This window comes from Urtica dioica, chromosome 9 (assembly GCF_054948205.1).
Source record: "Urtica dioica subsp. dioica isolate 48M chromosome 9, U.dioica_male_clone48M_v1_H2, whole genome shotgun sequence".
Classification (NCBI taxonomy): domain Eukaryota; kingdom Viridiplantae; phylum Streptophyta; class Magnoliopsida; order Rosales; family Urticaceae; genus Urtica; species Urtica dioica.
In genome coordinates, this window is record NC_142764.1 from 3,138,804 (window position 1) to 3,162,377 (window position 23,574).

The following is a 23,574-nucleotide window of genomic DNA, read 5'->3' on the forward strand; positions in this document are numbered from 1 at the left end:
ATTTACCCATTCATTCGTTTCCTGTTTTTGTGTGTTCACAATCAATTTCAGCATTTTTACATTAATTATGAATTAGCTTTTATCTCCCGGATATAAAAAAAAAAAAGAAAAAAGAAAGAGGATCCAAATTTTGACCTCAAGAAATTTTATTTTGCTGATAGATTCCTTGTGTGTTTAGGAGCGTTTTAAGGTACCCTACATCCTATCGAATTTTTTTGTTATTTTTTTCGCCCATTTGTCAAATTTTGGGCTGATTGTCGCACCTTGGGAGAATTGTTTTTGGGACTCATTTAAGACCCTGGTCATAACTTTCCGTGGTGTCGTTTTTCTTGTTCGTGTCGTTCGTGTCGTGTTGGTGTATCGTTTTCGAATTTCCTTTCATCACCTTCCTGGTCTCTGAGTAGTTCGGTACGAGCCTATAGAGAGTTTGAGTGAGTGGTAAAAGGCAAAGAGAATAACTATCGCCATTATCAAACACGAGTGCAGAGTGATACTTTGAGTGTAAACACGTGAGGGAGTGATTTTTGTGAGGTTTCTCTTTTGTTACTAACAATATCTTTCAGCAACCATGTCCAACAACGGCGACGAAAGTGAAGGAATTCCAGACCGGAGGCTGATGACGTAAGCCATGATAGGAGAGATGCGGAGGATGATGAGGGAAGAGTTGGAACCACTACGAGAACGTGTCGAGAGAGTAGAGGAAGGCCAACAAGCTCCCAACAGAGGAAGACGAAGACAGCCTAGGGAGGACACAGAAGATGAGATGGATAATGATTTGGAAGAGGAGGATTATAGAAGAGGAGGACGAAACGAAAGAATGTTCAAAAGAAGGCAATGAAGAAGGGCCAGAGAAGACGGAGGAATTGGTGGCATCAAGCAGAAGATTCCAATATTCCAAGGAAAAAGTGACCCGTACGCCTACTTTGAATGGGAGACGAAAGCCTAGTTTGTGTTCAATTGCTACAACTACACCGAACGCAAGAAGGTAATACTTGCTGCCGCTGAATTCACTGATTATGCTATTGTTTGGTGGGATCAGCTGGTGACGAGTAGGCAACGGGCTGGAGAGGAGCCGATAGAGACTTGGGATGAGATAAGGGCCATCATGAGGAAGAGATTCGTGCCTCGCCACTATTACCGAGAGCTCTATCAGAAGCTTCAGCGCCTACGGCAAGGCACTCGCAGTGTTGAGGAGTACTACCGGGAAATGGAGGTTGCCATGATCCGAGCAAACATAGAGGAAGATCGCGATTCTACCATGGCCAGATTTATCAACAGCCTGAACCCTGACAGAGCGGACAAAGTGGAGTTGCAGCATTATGTCGAGATGGAGGATTTGGTTCACTTGGCCGTCAAGATTGAGAAGCTGCTCAAGATGAGGGGTAGCTTGCGGGGAAGTCGATTCCCAGAACAACCTGCAGGGAATAAGACCTTGAACCGAGACGAGAAGAGCAGTTTCAAATCACGAGGAGACGTAGCCAAGCCAAGCATGTCCACGGCCCCAACCACATCTAGTTCTGGTCCCAGTGCTCAAAAGAAACCGGAGACGACATTTCAGAGAAATCGTGATATCAAGTGCTTCAAGTGCCAGGGAGTTGGTCACTTCGCAAATCAATGCCCGAATAAGAGGAGCATGGCGATTCTTTCGACCGGAGAGATGGTTACCGACGATGAAGAGGAAGATCAAGAGTGTACCGGAGAAGAGTCAGACGAGGAAATTGAGGCACCAGCAGAGCTCGTGTTGGTCTCTCGACGAACTATGAACGCACATGTTGTACGAGATGATGAGGAGCAACGTGAAAACATCTTTCACACCAGGTGCCATATTGGTGAGAAGGTGTTCAGTGTTATCCTCGATGGAGAAAGTTGTACGAACATAGCCAGCGTTGCTGTAGTGAAGAAGCTTGGACTTCCAACGACAAATCACCCTCGTCCTTACAAGCTTCAGTGGTTTAACGATGGTGAAGAGGTACGTGTCTACAAAAAAGTCCTTATCAGTTTTTGGATTGGTAGCTATAAGGACTCGGTGCTCTGTGATGTGGCACCAATGGACGCGGGGCATATACTTTTGGGGCGGCAGTGGCAATTCGATAGGAGGGTGACTCATGACGGCTACACCAACAAGTACTCCCTCAGGCACAAGAATCGTACCATCACCCTCGCACCCCTTACTCCAAACCAAGTTCAAGAAGATCAAATGAAGATGCAACAAGAGAGGGAAAAGTTTCAGGCACTAGAGAAGGGAAAGGAACCAAGAGATGAGGTAAAAACAGAGAGAAAAAAAAAGAGAGAGTCCCAGAGAGAAAATCCGAGAGAGAAGTGGGGAGTGATAGAAAAGATGGGGTCATGAAAAACAAAATCGGTGAGAGAAAACAAGACAACTTCTTTGCGGGAAAGAGTGATGTGAGGAAAGCCTTCTTTGTCAAACAGCCGATGATTTTACTTGTGTACAATGAGGCTGCCTTATTCACTAACCAACATGGCGAGATCCTACCTACTGCCATTGTTTCTCTTTTGCAGGAGTTCAAGGACGTTGTTGTTCGAGACATGCCAACAGGACTACCACCGATTCGAGGGATTGAGCACCAGATTGACCTTATACCCGGGGCCTCGCTTCCAAACAGACCGGCCTACCGAACCAACCCTGAGGAGACGAAGGAGTTGCAACGGTAAGTCGAGGAACTTTTGTCAAAGGGGTACATTAGAGAGAGCATGAGCCCTTGCGCCGTACCAGTTCTATTGGTTCCAAAGAAGGATGGGTCCCAGAGGATGTGCGTGGATTGCCGAGCCATCAACAACATCACGGTCAGGTATCGATTTCCCATTCCTAGATTGGATGATATGCTAGACGAATTTAATGGTGCGTGTGTTTTCTCTAAGATTGACTTAAAGAGTGGGTACCACCAAATTAGAATGAAAGAGGGCGATGAATGGAAAACCGCTTTTAAAACTAAACTTGGGTTGTATGAATGGTTAGCGATGCCTTTTGGTTTGACTAATGCACCTAGCACATTTATGCGACTTATGAATCATGTGTTGCGTTCGTTCATTGGTAAATTTGTGGTGGTATACTTTGTGGATATTTTTATTTATAGCAAGACCCCGGATGATCATGTCTTACACTTGCGTGAGGTTTTTATTATACTCAAACGTGAACAGTTATTTGCTAACCTTGACAAGTGCACCTTTTTACACCGATCACGTTGTTTTCTTGGGTTTTGTTGTAAGTTCTAAAGGAGTGCAGGTAGATGAGGAAAAGGTGAAGGCTATTCAAGAGTGGCCGACACCGAAAAATGCAGCACAAGTGCGGAGTTTTCATGGCTTAGCGAGCTTTTATAGGCGCTTTGTCAGAGATTTTAGCACGATCGCTGCCCCGCTCACGGAGGTGATGAAGAAACATGTGGGGTTCGCATGGGGGCAAGCAGAAGAGGAGGCGTTCACCGCAATCAAAGGAAAATTAGTCAACCCTCCTTGTCTCGCATTACCTAACTTCGATAAACCATTCGAGGTTGAGTGTGATGCGTCCGGCGTGGGAATCGGAGCAGTTCTCATGCAAGATCGACGGCCAATTGCGTATTTTAGCGAAAAATTGATTGGGGCCACCCTTAATTACCCCACTTACGACAAGGAGTTGTACGCATTGATTCAAGCTTTAGAGACTTGGAAGCACTACCTTTTGCCAAGAGAGTTCGTGGTCCACACCGACCATGAGTTACTCAAGTACTTGAAGGGACAACAAAAGCTCAACAAACGGCATACGCAATGGATGGAGTTCATCTAGCCGTTTCCATATGTCATCAAGTACAAATAAGGTAAGGAGAATGTGGTAGCCGATGTCCTTTCTCGAAGGTATGTTTTACTTTCCACTTTAGATGCTAAACTGCTTGGTTTTGAACATATCAAGGAGTTGTATCCAGAAGACCGAGAGTTTAGTAAGATATTTACGAAGTGTGAGAAGATGGCGTCGGGAGATTACTTTAGGCATGATGGATTTTTGTTCAGGCTTGGTAGACTTTGTGTGCCAAGTTGTTCTCTTCGGGAGTTGTTAGTTAGGGAAGCTCATGGTGGGGGCCTTATGGGACATTTTGGGATAGCAAAAACTCTAGGAGTGATCCAAGAGCACTTTTATTGGCCTCGCGTGAAGCGTGATGTTGAGAGGATCTGTGGTAATTGTGTCACATGTAGGAAAGCTAAGTCGAAAGTTGAATCACACGGTATGTATACGCCTTTGCCTATTCCTAGCTCACCTTGGGTAGATATATCTATGGATTTTGTGTTAGACTTGCCTAGGACTAAGCGAGGTCGTGATTCTGATTTTGTATTGGTTGATAGGTTTTCAAAGATGGCACATTTTATCCTTTGTCACAAAACCGATGATGCTTCTAATGTTGCTGATTTGTTCTTTCGAGAGATTGTTAGGTTGCATGGCATGCCTAGGACGATTGTCTCGGATAGGGATACCAAGTTCTTAAGTTACTTTTGGAAGACCTTATGGGCTAAGTTGGGTACTAGGTTGTTGTTTTCAACTACTTGTCACCCCCAAACTGATGGTCAGACCGAAGTAGTTAATAGAACCTTGTCGATTTTGTTGAGGGCAATAATTAAGAAGAATATCAAAACTTGGGAAGATTGTTTACCACATGTTGAGTTTGCTTATAACCGCGCTATTCATTCATCTACTAAGTTCTTACCCTTTGAGGTTGTCTACGGTTTTAACCCACTAACGCCATTGGATTTATATCTTATTCCTATGTCTGAGCATGTGAATTTAGATGGTGAACCGAAAGCAAAGCTTGTTAAGCAGCTTCACAAGAGGGCACGACTCAACATTGAGCGAAGAACGGAGCAGTATGCGCAGCAAGCCAACAAGGGCCGCAAGAGAGTGATTTTCGAACCCGGCGATTGGGTCTGGCTACATATGCGCAAGGAGCATTTTACGGAGCAACGCAAGTCCAAACTACAGCCGTGTGGCGATGGACCATTCCAAGTTATTCACAAGATCAACGATAATGCCTACAAATTGGATCTTCCAGGTGAGTATAATGTTAGTGCTACATTCAATGTGACTGACTTATCTCCTTTTGATGCAGATCATGATTTGAGGGCAAAATCCTTTTTAAGACGAGGGGAATTATGAGGACATGCCCCAAAAGGAGCCGCAAGCAAAATACCGAGTGCCGGAAGGACCTGTGACGAGGGCTCGAGCGAGGAGATTCAAGGAGGAGCTTAACAATCTGATCATCAAGGTCCATGATAAAGAAGGGGACAAGCTCGCAAAGGAGAGAATTCAAGGAAGCCAAGAAACACCAATGAAGAATATTATTTGGGTTGAATTGAATTAGTCGGACTATTCCTACTTTTCTATTTCATTTTGTGTTATTTGGACCAAGACATGTTATTTAAAACGCCCATATGTGCTTGTATTGGGCTGGTCCTTTGTTTTATGTTTATTAGTACTTAAATAAGGCTAAATGGGCTTACTAGGTTATGGGGTCCATGGAGCTACGAATTTGACCTTTGTAAACTCTATAAATTAAGCCTTTAGGCTGAATGGAAGACACACAATTCTGATTTCGAGTTAAACACTTTTCTGTGAAGATTTTTATTCTCTCTTTGGTTCGTTTAGAACTATTCGAGTCTCTTACAAAGCGGTGTGTGTAGGAGTTCGAGACCGACTCATCAGACGGTCATTCGCATCCGTCTGTGGCGTCATTCGATCCACCTTCGTTCCTAAATTGTAGACGATCCGTCGGCCGAGGTTCGTATCACCTTTGTTGTCGTTTCTCCACTTTCAGCGCCACGTGAAGAAGCTCCTCCAATGTCTCGTAGTGATGAAGCTCAATCGTGTCGGAAATCTCGCGGTTGAGGCCTCTCAAAAAACTTGACTTAGTAGCTTCTCAATCTTCGTCGACGTTGGCCCGAATCAGCGTCATCTCAAGCTCTTTGTAGTAACATCGACACTCTTTCTTCCTTGTCACAGAATTTGTAACTTGTTGAGTAACTTTCGACGGTAGTGACTTGCCACAAATCGTCTTTGCATTACTCTCTTCATCTCTCCCCAACTGTCAATGGTAGCAACTCCCCCGTACTCCCTACTAATGCATAGCTTTTCCCCCCATACAACAGCATATTATGTAAACTCAATGGCAGCGAGTTTTACCTTTTTCGTTCAGAATATTCATGACAATCAAACACTCTTTCCATCTTAAACTCCCAATCTAGGTACTCATCGGGGTCGCTTCGTCCTCGAAATTCAGAAATTTTCATCTTGATGTTGCTTATGTTGTCACAACCGCAGTCAAATCGGTTTTTCTCGAGGGAGATTCTGTCAAGATCATCCCCCAACTCATCTTCTCCAAACACCTCATCATCTTCATTTTCAGCCCTCCTTGGTTGGTTTCGTCTCGGAGGATTTGGTGGAAATATGGGTGGTGCGGCTCGGGGCTGCCTTTGGCATGCGTCGCGCTCCATTCGATCTAGGCGATCAGTAACCGAATTAAGTTCTTGTCGCATCAATTGCGTAAATTTCCCATAGATTGCTTGCACTTAAAAATTTTGGGCTACGACGGGGGGCTGATCATTGTCTCCTGCTTCTGACATAGTTACAATCCTGCAAAACAATACACTCGTGAAGTAATAAAGTGAAGGCCTCACAAACTCTCGCTCACATGTTTCTCTCAAGTATGATGATCACTCAATTTCGCTCGTGTTTACACTCAATGTAATTGGCTTTTACCCTCTGATAAACTCTCACTCTCTTGCCTCTTTCCACTCGAATCTTCTTTTATTTCTTTTAAAACTAAAGAACGGTGATGAAAATGGTTCATAAGGAATACCTTGATAAGTTCATAAGTTTCTTCAAGAAACAAAGAGAATTCTCTCACTTTTTTTTTTTTATAAAAAACGTAGTCTCATTTCTCATACATGAAACCTCCTTATATAAGGAAAATATAAAGCTAATTCGGAGTTCCTTGTTGCCCTAACTTAAGTGGGCCTAGAAGATATTATTTAGCCCTAATAACATTAAAATTAAAAGGCTAACTTAATACCTAACATTCTTAAATGGTGTATCTTGGCCTCCTTGGATTCCTTCTTTCTCCAGCTTATCTCCAACTTCATCTTGGAGCTTCATGATCAGGTTGTTCAGCTCTTCCTTGAATTTCTTGTCGCGAGCTCTTGTCATAGGTCCTAATGGCATGTGATACTTAGCTTGCGACTCCTTACTGGTCATGTTCTCATCATTCCCTTCATCTTCGTCAAAAGGAGACAAGTCAGTGACATTAAATGTTGCACTTTCATTATACTCACCTGGGAGGTCTAGCTTGTAAGAATTGTCATTGATCCTCTTTACAACTTGGAATGGACCATCACCACAAGGTAGCAGCTTTGATTTTCGGTGTTCTGGAAAACGCTCTTTGCGCATATGCAACCAAACCCAATCGCCGGGTTCAAAGATGACTTTTGTGCAGCCTTTATAAGCATGTCGTGCATATTGTTCTATTCTTCTCTCAATGTTGAGTCTTGTTCTCTCATGGATCTTCTTAACGAGTTCCGCTTTCTTTTCTCCATCTAAGTTTAAATGCTCAGTCATAGGAATTGGAGATAAATCGAATGGGGTTAATGGTTTAAAACCATAGACGATTTCAAATGGTGAGAACTTAGTTGATGAATGAACAACATGGTTATAAGCAAACTCAACATGAGGTAAACAATCTTCCCACATTTTAATGTTCTTCTTTATTATTTCTCTCAACAAAGTAGACAAGGTTCGATTCACTACTTCTGTTTGACCATCAGTTTGGGGGTGACAAGTAGTAGAAAATAATAATCTAGTACCCAATTTACCCCCACAAGGTCTTCCAAAAGTAACTCAAGAATTTTGTATCCCTATCTGAGACAATCGTCCTTGGCATACCATGTAACCTAACAATCTCTCGAAAGAACAAATCAGCAACATTAAAAGCATCATCAGTTTTGTGACAAGGAATAAAATGGGCCATTTATGAAAACCTGTCAACCACAACATAAATGGAATCACGACCTCTCTTTGTCCTAGCCAAACCCAACACAAAATCCATGGAGATATCAACCGAAGCTGAGCTAGGTATAGGTAACGGTGTGTATAAACCATGTGATTGAACCTTAGATTTTGCTTGCCTACATGTGACACATTGACCACAAACTCGTTCTACATCAAACTTCCATCCTAGGCCAATAAAAGTGCTCTTGGATTACTTCTTAAGTCTTAGCTATGCCAAAATGACCCATCAAACCCCCACCATAAGCTTCCCTCACTAATAACTCTCGAAGAGAAGAACTACGCACACATTATTTATTAAGCTTCAACAAAAACCCTTTATGCCTAAAGCAATCTCCTGAAGTCAACTTATCACACTTCTCGAGAAAGGGCATCAGCTACCACATTCTCCTTACCTTTTTGTACTTGATGACATATGGAAATGGCTCAATGAACTCCATCCATTGCGAAAGTCATTTGTTGAGTTTTTGTTGTCCTTTTAAGTACTTCAACGAATCATAGTCAGTATGGACCACGAACTCTCTTAGCAAAAGGTAGTATTGCCAAGTCTCCAAGGCTCAAATCAGCGCGCACATCTCTTTGTCACAACTGGGGTAGTTGAGAGTCGCCCCACTCAACTTCTCACTAAAGTATGTAATTGGTCGCCAATTTTGCATGAGTAGTGCTCCAATTCCTACGTCGGATGCATCACACTCAACCTCGAATGGTTTATCGAAGTTAGGTAACACAAGACAAGGAGGGTTGATTAGTGTTCCTTTGAAATTGTTGATCGCCGCCTCTTGTGCTTGCCCCCATGTGAATGCCACATGCTTCTTCATTACCTTCGTGAGCAGAGCAGCGATCGTGCTGAAGTCTCTTACAAAGCACCGAAAGAAGCTTACGAGACCATGAAAACTCCGTACTTGTGATGCGTTTACCTTTTCTTCATCAACTTGCACTCCTTCAGAACTTACAACAAAACCCAAGAATACAAATTGATCGGTGCAAAATGAGCACTTTTCAAGGTTAGCGAATAATTGTTCTTGTCTCAGTACAACAAATACCTCATGCAAATGCAATGCATGATCATCTAAGGTTTTGCTATAAATTAGTATGTCATCAAAGTATACCACCACAAATTTACCAATGAATGAACGCAACACATGATTCATAAGTCGCATAAATGTGCTAGGTGCATTAGTTAAGCCTAAAGGCATCACTAACCATTCATCCAGCCCAAGTTTAGTTTTAAAAGCAGTTTTTCATTCATCCTCTTCTTTCATCCTAATATGGTGGTATCCACTTTTTAAATCAATCTTTGAGAAAACACATGCACCATGCAACTCATCTAACATGTCATCCAACCTAGGAATAGGAAAACGATACTTTACCGTGATATTGTTGATGGCTCGACAATCAGTGCACATTCTTTGTGATCCATCCTTGTTCAGAACCAATAAGACCGGAACCGCACAAGGGCTCATGTTCTCTCTAATGTATCCTTTTGATAAGAGATCTCCAACTTGTCTTTGCAACTCATTTTTCTCCTCTGGATTTGTTCGATAAGCTGGTCGATTGGGAAGAGATGCGCCGGGTATGAGTTCAATCTAATGTTCAATGCCTCGAATCGGTGGTAGTCTTGTTGGCATTTCTTTCACCACAATATTCTTGAATTCCTACAAAACTGAGACAATGGCAGCAGGTAGGATCTTGCCGCTTGGGTTAGTGAATAATGCAGCCTCCTTATACAAAATTAAAATCATTAGCTGGTTGGCATAAAAAGCTTTCCTCACTGCACTCGCCCCCACAAAGAAAAAAGCATAAAGCTTGACGCGGGCTGATCTGCACCTTTAGAGTCAAAATGATTACCTTATCAATGGGTGAGGATATTTTGAAGATACCAAGAATCCAGAAGATGAAGTAATTTCATTTGAATCAAAGAAGGTCAACATTTTCTCCCCCATCTCTGAATACGACCATGGTTCGCGTCTCTCTAGGCGTTGGGTCGCGGAAACATAGAACTTGAGATCCTGGTTTGCTAAGGCACCAATATTGGTTCCGGGTTGTTGGTTCGTATCACTTTCTCGCTCTTGGAGAAGATTTGTCCTCAAATCTTGCACGTTGCTGAATTCAGAGATGGAGGAGAAAATCTTGACCTTCTTCGATTCAAACGAAATTACTTCATCTTCCAGATTCTTGGTATTCTCAAAATCAGGAGCTCGCAAGTATGGAACTTCTAATTTCATGGGAATAGACTCCTCAATCAGCGTAGTCACCAACTCCTCTTCCACAAGACTTTCCTTTTCTTCAACAACTTCGGCATGTTAAGAATGTTCTTCCTTATCTTGTGATTGAGTCGGTTGTTCAAACATGGTGAAGATATTTTCCATCAAAACAATCCACTCTGACCTCCTTTTCTTTTGAATCAGACTTCTTGGTTGTAATTTTTCTTCAATTTTCTCTCATCTCTTCATGAGCATTGTCATTTCTTTTGAAACTATATCCTTTATTTCACTCTAAAGCTTATCCAAATCCATTTTCTTTTAATTATAAATATCACCAATTAGTCATAAAAACCTGGGAGAAATGTGCGCTCTGATTCCAAATGACGCGATACGCATTGCGAGGAACATGATTACTAGCGGAAGGATCGTTTTCTCCACAAGTTTGGTGACTCCGCAAACCAACGCCTAAAGAGACGCGAACCCTGGAATAATTTAGACACCACAAACGATGGTGAAAGCTCGTTCGATAAGACGGAGATTGAATGACGCCACGATCAGATGCGAAAGACCGATTGATAAGTCAGTTTGAACGCTACAAGACTCGTCTAAGTTCGATAAAAGTTCATATATAACTCAAGAGAAGACTCTCATTTTTCTATCAAAATCTGGGTCATTTTCTCATTAAAATGAAGAGGAATTTATAGGCATGAAACAACCCTTCATGCTAGGAAAACCAAAAGTCACACATTAAAACCCATTAACAATTATTAAACCATGATTAAGAACCCATAAGTAATCAGACCACGTTATTACACATTAAAACCCACTAACAACCATTAAACATAATCAGAATTAAAAACCATTTGAACCCAGTAAAATTATAAAAACACACAACAATAGTAACCTTTCAGTTTCAGGCCATTAAAAGTCACTAAGTGGAGCTGAAAAAATGATAGTAAATACAATAGTTCCTCCCTTTTGGAATCTGATCAAGGCAATAAGTTTTTGCTTAAAACCAAGGAACTAAATGTCGTTTTCGTTGCCGTTTCGAGACTCCTGATTTATGGAAAATCGTCATGCCGATGGAAAATCGAACGGACAAAATGTGGAAAAGGGCAAGTGAAATGCCGTTTTCCATGGAAAACCGACGTGCCGATGGAAAACCGAACGGAAAAAATGTGGTAAAATATATTTAAAATATATACATATATATTTTTCAATTTTTAAAATTAAAAATATATGATATGCAAGTTATAATATTTGTTTATGTATATGTACTAATTAAATATATCATTAATTCGATTAATTTAATAATTTAAGTTAATATATCTTAATAATAAAATTAATTTTTAATGTTTTGACTATTTTTTAATCAGTTGATTTATCCATTTCATTGTGAATGGCTATTTGATATAATTTTTACTGATAAATTGCAATACATTTTAAAATACTTTAGTATGCAATTAGTTGTATTATTTATCCATTTCATTGTGTCAGGCTTTGTATTATTACTTTAGTATACAATTGGTTGACTACAATCTCTCAGCCACGTGAGAGAGAGAAGATTGTATACAATTGCCAATTGGTTGAAGACTGAGTTGTACTGAGTACTGACGCATGGAAGATAATTTTTTTATATCCACCAACATATTACGCAAGATTGTATACATCTCTCTCTCTCTCTTCTTCTTCTTCTTCTTCTTCTTCCGTAACTTCTTCTTCTTCTTCTGTAACTTAGTCGCCGAAATTCGTCGACATTCGTGGAATATATGTGATATGATCCTTACCAACAAATGTGATAAGACCCAATAACAATGATTGGAAAAAGACCCCAAGATCTGCAAAGGACTAGAATGTTGAGACTTGACCCAATATCTAGAGAGATAAGAACCAAGCCTACAATATATATATGACGCCACACCAAGATACTCAAGATGATCACTTAAGAATCAAGATGATAAGTCAAGTTGCTGAACGCCACAAGAAAACTTGATAAGTTCAAAAAGTCTTTTCAAGAACAAGAAAGACACAAACTCACATATATTTCATTCAAAGGGGAATTGTCCGTGATTACATTCTCCTAAACACTTATTTATAGCCTTGGAGAGGCTTTACAATCAGCCAAAAACGTTTTGCTCCAACAGCTCTAAAAACAACATTTAAGACACTAGTAATAAAAGCTGAAATCTAAATGCAAATAACTCTCAGCCCTTATAACATTAAAACTGAAAGTTTTTGACATAAAAACACACAAAACAACACACTAAATGGGTATAAACACCCCAAATTCGTCCAACTATTCTGAGTGGTTACAAAAGTAACTCCCAAAAGAGTGAACAGCCTTATTTATTGTTAGAAATGTGGATCCAATGCCTAAAAACGACCTAGGCATTCTGATTACTCTTGTAGAACCTTAATCATTGTAATTAGGCTCTCTTGCTTTAGATTTGCCTCAACTTTGGGCCCAAATGAGCTAACTTGTTGAATCAGCCCATTTAGAGCCTCTTTGAATTGTTTGGCCTTAAACCTTGTGAGAGGCCCACTAGGCAAACTTAATGGATCACTTGAAAGTTTTCTTTTAGTCATCTCAGGTCCACTTGTATCCATTTGAACTCCTTGATCACTTGCATCCACTTTAGCTCCTCGATTCGCATCATTCTCCCCCTCTTGACAGCGATTTGTCCTCAAATCATCACCTACATCAAAATATGATAGATCAGAAACATTAAAGCTTGCACTAACACCATACTCACCAGGTAAGTCAAGCTTGTAGGCATTGTCATTGATGCGCTCCAAAACCTGGAATGGTCCGTCACCCCTTGGAAGTAATTTGGAACGCCTTTGCTCAGGGAATCGCTCCTTTCTCATGTGCAACCAAACCCAGTCCCCTGGCTCAAAAATCACTTTCTTGCGGCTCTTGTTGGCATTCTTTGCGTATTGCTCAGTCCGTCGCTCTATGTTTTGCCTTGTCTTCTCATGAATCTGTTTCACAAGATCTGCCTTCTTTTTCCCATCCAAGTTAACTTGCTCACCAATAGGTAAAGGAATCAAATCCAAAGGTGTTATTGGATTAAAACCATAAACAATTTCAAAAGGAGAGAACTTAGTTGCAGAGTGAACACTACGATTATATGCAAATTCAACATGTGGCAAACAATCTTCCCAAGCTTTCAGGTTCTTTTGAATGATAGAACGTGATGAGGACATCACCACGAACATGCATTCGCATTCAATCAAGGATACACCGGAGGGCCCAATGACGCGAGCCCGAACCAAGAGATTCAAAGAGCAAGTGACCAGCCTACTTCACAAATTTGGAGCCCAAAATATTGCCATAGAAGAGCCCAGAATCGTCAACATGATCTCAGCCCAAACTCAAGGCAATAATCCGAAATAGAGTCAAGCCCAAAGGGATAAACGAATTTTATGTGTGTGTGAGTATTAGTTCTCTGAAATTTTAAGCCCTAAACGAAGAACTTATCAAGGCAATTCCTTGTGGCGTTCTTGTTCATCCAATCTTATCAATAGTTCGAATCATAAACTATTGTGGCGATTTTCATTCCATACAACCTCTACGACCCCTTATCTGAATTCGACCAAAATCTATACCAAACCATAAATCCACAAACAACACCCGAAATTGCAAATTCAAGACCAAACTGATCAAGTTTTTCGACTCTCGAGACGACTCCACGTTCGTTCCGCTTTGATCCGAGGCTCCATTCATTCTCTCGAAGGGATTCTCCATCAGAACGCAACAAAGTGGATAATGATCTATTTACCACTTCAGTTTGCCCATCGGTTTGTGGATGACAAGTAGTAGAAAACAATAGTTTTGTTCCCAGCTTTCCCCACAACGTTTTCCAAAAATAGCTCAAGAATCTCGCATCTCTATCAGAAACAATTGTGCGAGGCATGCCATGCAACCTAACAATCTCTTTGAAAAACAGGTCAGCAATGTTTGAGGCGTTATCAGTTTTGTGACATGCAATAAAATGTGCCATTTTAGAAAATCGATCAACGACCACAAAAACAGAATCTCTCCCCCTCTTAGTCCTTGGTAATCCCAAAACGAAGTCCATTGAAATATCAACCCAAGGTGCACTAGGAATCGGAAGTGGTGTATACAAACCATGTGGTTGTTGTTTAGACTTGGCCTGTTTACAAGTTATGCATCGCTCACAAATCTTTTCAACATCTCGTTTCATATGGGGCCAATAGAAATGTTCATGCAACATACCCAATGTCTTAGCTACCCCAAAATGACCCATCAAACCACCAGAATGTGCTTCTCTAACAAGTAGTTCACGTAATGAAGAATGAGGAATGCATAATTTATTTTCACGAAATAGAAAACCATCATGAATAAAAAATTTGCCATTCGCCCCATTAGAACAACATTCAAAGGCTGCCCCAAAATCAGAATCAGAAGCATACAATTCCTTAATGTACTCAAATCCAAGCAACTTAGAATCTAGAGTAGAGAGTAGAACGTACCTGCGAGATAATGCATCTGCCACAACATTCTCCTTACCTTGCTTATATTTGATCACATACGGAAATGTTTCAATGAACTCCACCCATTTTGCATGTCGTCTATTCAATTTGTGTTGGCCCTTCAAATGCTTCAACGACTCATGATCCGTATGTATCACAAATTCTTTAGGCCAAAGATAGTGCTGCCAATTTTCCAAAGTCCTCACCAATGCATATAATTCCTTATCATAAGTAGGATAGTTCAGGGCTGCCCCACTCAACTTTTCACTAAAATACGCAATTGGTCTTCCTTCTTGCATCAAAACTCCACCAATTCCTAAACCTGAAGCATCACACTCAATTTCAAACGTTTTAGTGAAGTTAGGCAAAATAAGCAAAGGAGCATTAGTTAATTTTTTCTTGATCAGTCTGAATGCCTTTTCTTGCTCAACTCCCCATTTAAATGGGATGTTCTTCTTGATGACTTCGGTTAGCGGCGCTGCAAGGCTACTAAAGTCTCGAACAAATCGTCGATAAAAACTAGCCAAACCATGAAAACTTCTTACCTGACTTACCGAAGTAGGCGTTGGCCAATCGTGAATTGCCTTCACCTTTTCCTCATCAACTTCAATCCCTTTAGCACTTACAACAAAACCAAGAAACACAAGCTTATCCGTGCAAAATGTACATTTCTTAAGATTTCCAAATAAGCTTTCTTTCCTCAAAACTTCTAAAACCAATTTTAGATGTGCAACATGATCCTCAAGGTTTTTACTATAAATCAGAATATCATCAAAGTAGACAACAACAAAATGTCCAAGGAAAGTACGTAAAACATGGTTCATAAGTCTCATGAATGTACTCGGGGCATTGGTTAACCCAAAAGGCATAACTAACCATTCATACAATCCATCTTTTGTCTTAAATGCAGTTTTCCACTCATCTCCTTCTTTCATTCTAATCTGATGATATCCACTCTTAAGATCAATTTTAGAAAACACACACGATCCATGCAATTCATCCAGCATATCATCTAAACGAGGAATAGGATGTCGATACTTTACCGTGATGTTGTTGATGGCTCGACAATCAACACACATTCTCCATGTCCCATCCTTCTTCGGCACTAGAATCACCGGAACAGCACACGGACTCATGCTTTCTCTCACATGTCCCTTCTCCATTAGCTCACTGACTTGCCGCTCAAGTTCCTTAGTCTCCTCCGGATTACTTCTATAGGCTGGTCGATTTGGAATTGTGGAGCCAGGAACAAAGTCGATTTGATGTTCGATCCCTCGAATAGGAGGTAAACCAGGAGGTACCTCTTCCGGAAACACATCTACAAATTCCTGCAAAAGAGAGAAAACGTTGCTCGGCAAAGATCCGCCAAGATCATCAGTACATAAAAAGGCCTCCTTGTACATGAGTACTATAAGGGGCTGATGGGTGAATAATGCCCTCTTGATCTCACTTTTTTTTGCCATGAGACTAACTTTTTCACTCATGTTTCTCTCTTTCTTTTCAAATTCCTTTTTTTCATCTTTTTCTCTTTCCTTTTCTTTTTCTCTTTCTTTTTCTTTTTCTTTTTCTCTTTTTGTTTGTAATTTCAATTGATCAGCAAGAACTTGATTGGGACTTAATGGTACAAGTGTAACAGGTTGCTCTTTAAGAGTAAAAGAGTATCGATTGGTGAAACCATCATGTGAGACCCTCCTATCAAATTGCCATGGCCTCCCCAAAAGCATGTGACAAGCTTCCATCGGTACCACATCACAAAGCACCTGATCTTCATACTTGCCAATCAAAAATGCCACAAGAACTTGTTTTGTCACCTTGATGTTTCCACTATCATTAAGCCATTGAAGACGGTAGGGTCGTGGATGCTTCAAGGTAGGCAGCGCCAATTTCTCGACAAGTTCATTGCTCGCGACATTCGTGCAACTTCCTCCATCAATAATCACACTACACACTTTCCGGTTCACGAAGCATCGAGTATGAAACAAATTCTCGCGCTGATTATTTTCTTCTTTCTTCACTTGTGCACTAAGAGCTCTCCTCGCCACTAATAGTTCTCCATCGACTGGGTATTGACCATCGCTGCAATCCTCAAGTGGTGGCATGTCCTCATCTACTTCATCTTCCTCATCCTCCGACTCAAGCTGACCTTGTGCGTTTATCACCATAACCCTCTTGTTTGGGCACTCTCTGGCTATATGTCCTGAACCTCTACATTTGAAACACTTTATATCACGTGTTTTAGTAGAATTAGCCTCTTTGTTACCTTGTGTAGCCCCTGGTTGTTGTACGACGTTTTTCGAAGTGTCAAATTTAGGCTTGTTTGCTTGAAATTCATCTCGTCTAGAGGCTGCCCTCCACGAATTTGTTGACGACATACTTGGTCCTCTCCTAGCCATGTTCCTTCGCTTTAGTTGCTGCTCCGCTTTGACGGCTTGGTGCACCATATCGGTCAACTCCACGTGATGTTGCATCTCCACGACATCCGCTATCTCACGATTTAGTCCATGCAAGAATCTGGACATCGTTGCTTCTCTGTCCTCCACCACGTTTGCCCTTATCATTGCCACCTCCATCTCCTTGAAATACTCATCTACACTCTTTATTCCTTGAGTTAGACGCTGCAATTTGTTGTACAACTCCCGATGGTAATAACTTGGAATGAATCGCCGCCTCATGATGGCTTTCATCTCCTCCCATGTCTCCACCGTGCGCTCTCTATTTCTCCTCCTTTCTTTCAACAACTGATCCCACCATATTATGGCATAATCAGTGAACTCAATCGCTGCGAGCTTCACCTTCTTCATCTCCGAGTAGTTATGACACTCGAACACCATCTCTATCTTTTGCTCCCACTCCAAATAGACTTTAGGTTCATTTCTCCCCTGAAAAGATGGTATGGTCACCTTTATACTCCCCAAATCATCATCCCTTCCAGGCCTTCCCCTCCTAGCTTCTCTATTCCCATTACCACGCCCAAACCTGCCCCGGTTATGTTGACGCTCTTCTCCACCATCTTCAGCAACCTCGTCTTCAACACCTTCCGATACATCACCCTCTTCTTCAGCTCTTTGTGCTCGTCTATTGGGAACATTTGGTGCATGATTTGCTGCCATCCCTTCTATTCCATCAATCCTCGCATTTAGTTGAAACAACTCAACAAATCACGAGACTCAAAAGCAAAGGATAAGATATGAGATAAACAACCCACACTACGTAAACTAAAATGCTCAATTACCAATTCTAGAATCAGACCATAAAACAAAACAAACAAAAATACTACAACGATAGACTGAATTCTTTCTTCATTTGGCTTTTTTCTTTTTTTTGCTTTTTTTTTTTTGCTTTTTTTTTTTTTTTGCTTTTTTTTTTGCTTTTTTTTTTTCTTCCTTTTTTTTCCTTTTTTTTTTTAAATTATAATGATAAGAAAACAAAGAAAACTGAAAGTTGTGCGAAAAAAATGGGGAAAACCTACTTTTTGTGCTTTTTTGTGTTTTTTTTGTGTTTTTTTTTTTTACTTGAAATGACACAAACGAATATTAAAATAAATGATAGACAAACTTTTCCTTAGAACCCAAGCTCTGATACCAAATGATATGATCCTTACCAACAAATGTGATAAGACCCAATAACAATGATTGGAAAAAGACCCCAAGATCTGCAAAGGACTAGAATGTTGAGACTTGACCCAATATCTAGAGAGATAAGAACCAAGCCTACAATATATATATGACGCCACACCAAGATACTCAAGATGATCACTTAAGAATCAAGATGATAAGTCAAGTTGCTGAACGCCACAAGAAAACTTGATAAGTTCAAAAAGTCTTTTCAAGAACAAGAAAGACACAAACTCACATATATTTCATTCAAAGGGGAATTGTCCGTGATTACATTCTCCTAAACACTTATTTATAGCCTTGGAGAGGCTTTACAATCAGCCAAAAACGTTTTGCTCCAACAGCTCTAAAAACAACATTTAAGACACTAGTAATAAAAGCTGAAATCTAAATGCAAATAACTCTCAGCCCTTATAACATTGAAACTGAAAGTTTTTGACATAAAAACACACAAAACAACACACTAAATGGGTATAAACACCCCAAATTCGTCCAACTATTCTGAGTGGTTACAAAAGTAACTCCCAAAAGAGTGAACAGCCTTATTTATTGTTAGAAATGTGGATCCAATGCCTAAAAACGACCTAGGCATTCTGATTACTCTTGTAGAACCTTAATCATTGTAATTAGGCTCTCTTGCTTTAGATTTGCCTCAACTTTGGGCCCAAATGAGCTAACTTGTTGAATCAGCCCATTTAGAGCCTCTTTGAATTGTTTGGCCTTAAACCTTGTGAGAGGCCCACTAGGCAAACTTAATGGATCACTTGAAAGTTTTCTTTTAGTCATCTCAGGTCCACTTGTATCCATTTGAACTCCTTGATCACTTGCATCCACTTTAGCTCCTCGATTCTCATCAATATGCAAGTTTTATACTACAAGTTCAACGAAATCAACCGGTCGTTTACAATGGAAACGGCATGCCGTTTCCCCGATTTTCCAACGACATAAAACGGGGAAACGACACAAAAGCTTGCCGCCGGCCGTTAAACCACCGAAATGGAATTTTCAGGCGAATTCCCTGGAAATTCGGCGACATTTTATTAACTGCTTAAAACTATCCTCTCCCATTGATAAGGTAATCATTTTGACTCCAAAGGTGTAGATCAGCCCATGACAAGCTTTATAATGTTATATCTGTTGGGTATTAAGTTAGCCTTTTTAATTTTAATGTTATTAGGCCTAAATAATGTCTTCTAGGCCCATTAAGTTAAGGCCACCAAGAACTCCGAATTAACTTTGTATTTTTCTTATTTAAGGAGTTTTCATGAATGATAAAGGCAGACTAATTTTTTTTTTTTTAAAGTGAGAGAATTCTAATCGTTTCTTGAGAAATATTTGAACTTATCAAGGTATTCCTTGTGGCCTTCATCCCCAACTTATCAAGCAAACTCAGACATTCGTTTATGGGGTCGTCATTATTCCCTGGTTTGCGTCTCTCTAGGCGTTGGGTCGTGGAGTCATCGAACTTTAGATCCTGGTTTGCTAAGGCACCAATATTGGTTCCGGGTTGTTGGTTCGTATCACTTTCTCGCTCTTGGAGAAGATTTGTCCTCAAATCTTGCACTTTGCTGAATTCAGAGATGGAGGAGAAAATCTTGACCTTCTTCGATTCAAACGAAATTACTTCATCTTCCAGATTCTTGGTATCCGCAAAATCAGGAGCTTGCAAGTATGGATCTTCTCATTTCATGGGAATAGACTCCTCAATCAGCGTAGTCACCAACTCCTCTTCCACAAGACTTTCATTTTCTTCAACAACTTCGGCATCTTGTGATTGAGTCGGTTGTTCAAACATGGTGAAGATATTTTCCATGAAAACAATCCACTCTGACCTCCTTTTCTTTTGAATCAGACTTCTTGGTTGTAATTTTTCTTCAATTTTCTCTCATCTCTTCATAAGCATTGTCGTTTCTTTTGAAACTATGTCCTTTATTTCACTCAAAAGCTTATCCAAATCCATTTTCTTTTAATTATAAATATCACCAATTAGTCATAAAAACCTGGGAGAAATGTGCGCTCTGATTCCAAATGACGCGATACTCGTTGAGAGGAACACAATTACTAGCGGAAGGATCGTTTTCTCCACAAGTTTGGTGACTCCGCGAACCAACGCCTAAAGAGACGTGAACCTTAGAATAATTAGGACACCACAAACGATGGTGAAAGCTCGTTTGATAAGACGGAGATTGAATGACGCCACGATCAGATGCGAAAGACAGATTGATAAGTCAGTTTAAACGCCACAAGACTCGTCTTAATAAGTGCGATAAAGTTCATATAGATCTCAAGACAAGACTCTCATTTTTCTATCAAAATCTGGGTCCTTTTCTCATTAAAATAAAGAGGAATTTATAGGCATGAAACAACCCTTCATGCTAGGAAAATCAAAAGTAACACATTAAAACCCATTAACAATTATTAAACCATGATTAAGAACCCATAAGTAATCAGACCACATTATTACAGATTAAAACCCACTAACAACCATTAAACATAATCAAAATTAAAAACCATTTGAATCCTGAATAATTAAAACACACAACAATAGTAACCTTTCAGTTTTAGGCCATTAAAAGTCACTAAATGGAGCTGAAATAATGATGGTAACACAATAGTTCCTCCCTTTTTGAATCTGATCAAGGCAATAAAGTTTTTGCTTCAAAATATCCTTTTCCATTGATAAGGTAATCATTTTGACTCCAAAGCTGTAGATTAGCATATGGCAAGCTTTATACTTTTTTCCATTCGTCTTGGCTTAAACCATGAAATTAGTCGTTGAAATTTCAGCCCTTGAATTTGGAATTAAAGCTTTAAAGGACCTTTGTTTCCTTACTCGGAGGATCATATCATACTCTCTGATGTGATCCCATGTGCGAAGAAACAAAGGCGCTTCAACGAGCCAATTCCGAATTCAATAGTTCAAGACTTCAAAGAAGAGTTTCATGGCTTAAGAGAAAATGAATGGAAGAAATACAAAGATGAGAGAAAGGAGAATGGGAATCGAAGAAGACGAGAGTAGCGAGCAAGAGCTAATTCTGATTATTTAGACTAGTGTTGAAGAAAACCCATTTTGAGTTTGATTTCATAGTTATTTGCTATTTTCGTTGTTTAAAACAATGGGTTAGTTTAGAGTCTTTATAATGAGTTTTTTTGTTACTTAGTGGGAGCATTCAGCACTTGTGGTAACTGTACGACCTGGACAGACCTTGCCTGTAGATGTGTCGTTTAAGGACCGTTACGACACACTAGCCAGGGTCACAAATGATGGTCACAATGACGCTTGATCTTAATCCTGAAGTGATCATGGACTTCTAGGTCGTGTTACGGGGTTCTTTGATTCACGTTAAACGCCAATGAAAGTTGAATAAATGGATGTTTTGGGAACTCAAGACATGATTGTAGAAGAAAGTGGTTTACAGATACGGAATCCTACCTTCCTGAAAGAATGTTTATGTTCTCTCACCTAAGGGTTGATTCCAGAACCGATTGATTGTGCACACTTCCAAAGTTGGCTTACGTTCGATTGAATCTCTCGCTGTGGAAGCAACGATGTTTAGGGCTTATATGTAACGAGAAAGGTATAACGGAACAAATTGACTTCTCGATACTGGCAGAACCTGGAGGGTCATGATCACGTATTAACTAAATCCGTGGACACTCGTTACGATGAGTAAATATAATTCTAGTATTAAAGGAGAGTTCAGTCTTAGCTTACACGGTAGAGTATTTATAGTAAAGCTGTTTATTTATTGCTAGATCAAGTAAATAAACTTATTATTTATTGTTGGACAAGTAAATAAGTGTTTAACGGGCTTAAATCTATTGGGCCTTGAAAAAGCAAAAAAACCGCCTACCCCCCTACGGTGTTGGACGTTTTTTCCAGTGGTGTGGTAACCAGTATTTTTTCTATCTTTCTGTTCCTAAAATATACGAGAATAAATAGAAGGAAGAATAGGATTCACTTGTTAAGATCCAATGGCTGAGATTTAATCCACTAGTGTGAACACAATAAAAGGAAATAATATCTTTTAGAATATTCTGGAATATTCTATAAAGATATCTTTTCAACTGCTATAAATAGAGGTCTGATGTGAAGCAAAATTAAAACCTAGCCATACAGCTAAAAACGCCCACGCACTCTCCTTTGTGGCTGTGTACTTGATTCTCCTTCCTCCCCTCGGAATTGCTTCAATTCCATTCTTAGAAATAAGAGAGAAAGATCGGAAACACCCCGTTTCCAGATCTAGTGAGATATAACAAAGCCCACTCTTTTGTCTTATCTTCCTCAGAGATTACGTTTCAGAAGACTTTGGTGTCATCACATCGAGTCCTTGAAGGAGGAGTTCCGGATCTGATCATGTGGAGGCTTGTACATTCAAGACGAAGACGGATTGTAATAGCTTTCAGTTCATGAGCCTAAAACTGTAAGTTTTCTTAAACTCGCCTTTTTTATATGATATGGTTGTTTGATGAAGTTTCTTATGATTAATTAATTAAGTAATCTAGATCTTATTTAATAACCATGTTAATAATTAGCTCTTGTTAGCGTAATTATTCTTTTCCGCATTTAATTGGTTATTTAAGGTGCATTAATCACAAACAAGTGGTATCAGAGCTAGTTGAATACTTAATTAATCGAATCATTCTAGTAATTAATTTTAATATGGTTTTTATGAATTTATATTATGATATGATAAGGGCAGCGTCTAAACCAAGACATGTCAACCAGCCAATTCCAAATACCAGAGTTCAAGACTTCAATGAAGACTTTCATGGTTTCAACCAAGATGAATGGAAAAAGTATAAATCTTGGCATAAGCTTATCTACGCTTCCAGAAAAAAAATGGTTAATTCATCATCCAAGAAATTGAAGAGATGGTTAAGAAGCCAAAAACGTTTTATTGTTTATCAGATTATAAATGGGCATGTCTTTTGGGATTCTTATGAAGTTTTACCTTAAATTGGTATCTTTTAGTTGGCTGAAACAAATTGTAATTGTTTATTTTCGTTTTATTAGTAGGCTGAATTCAAAATGTTGTATTTATTGGGTTTAAGAGGTGTCATTATGTGGTCTGATTACTTAAGGGTTTATAATTTCGTTTTTCATTGTCTTTATGGGTTTAAATGAGGCTTTTGGTTTTCCTAGCATGAAGGGTTGTTTCATGCCTATAAATTCATCTTCATTTTAATGAGAAAGGATCCAGATTTTGATAAAAAAAAA

General features: G+C 39.8%; 2 pseudogenes; one reads left to right on the forward strand and one right to left on the reverse strand.

The window, feature by feature from the left end:
* Positions 1–628: 628 nt before the first annotated feature.
* On the forward strand, positions 629–5,097 carry LOC149384622 (uncharacterized; annotated as a pseudogene).
* Positions 5,098–12,587: 7,490 nt separating this feature from the next.
* LOC149384623 (uncharacterized) lies at positions 12,588–17,849 on the reverse strand (annotated as a pseudogene).
* Between the last annotated feature and the right edge of the window lie 5,725 nt (positions 17,850–23,574).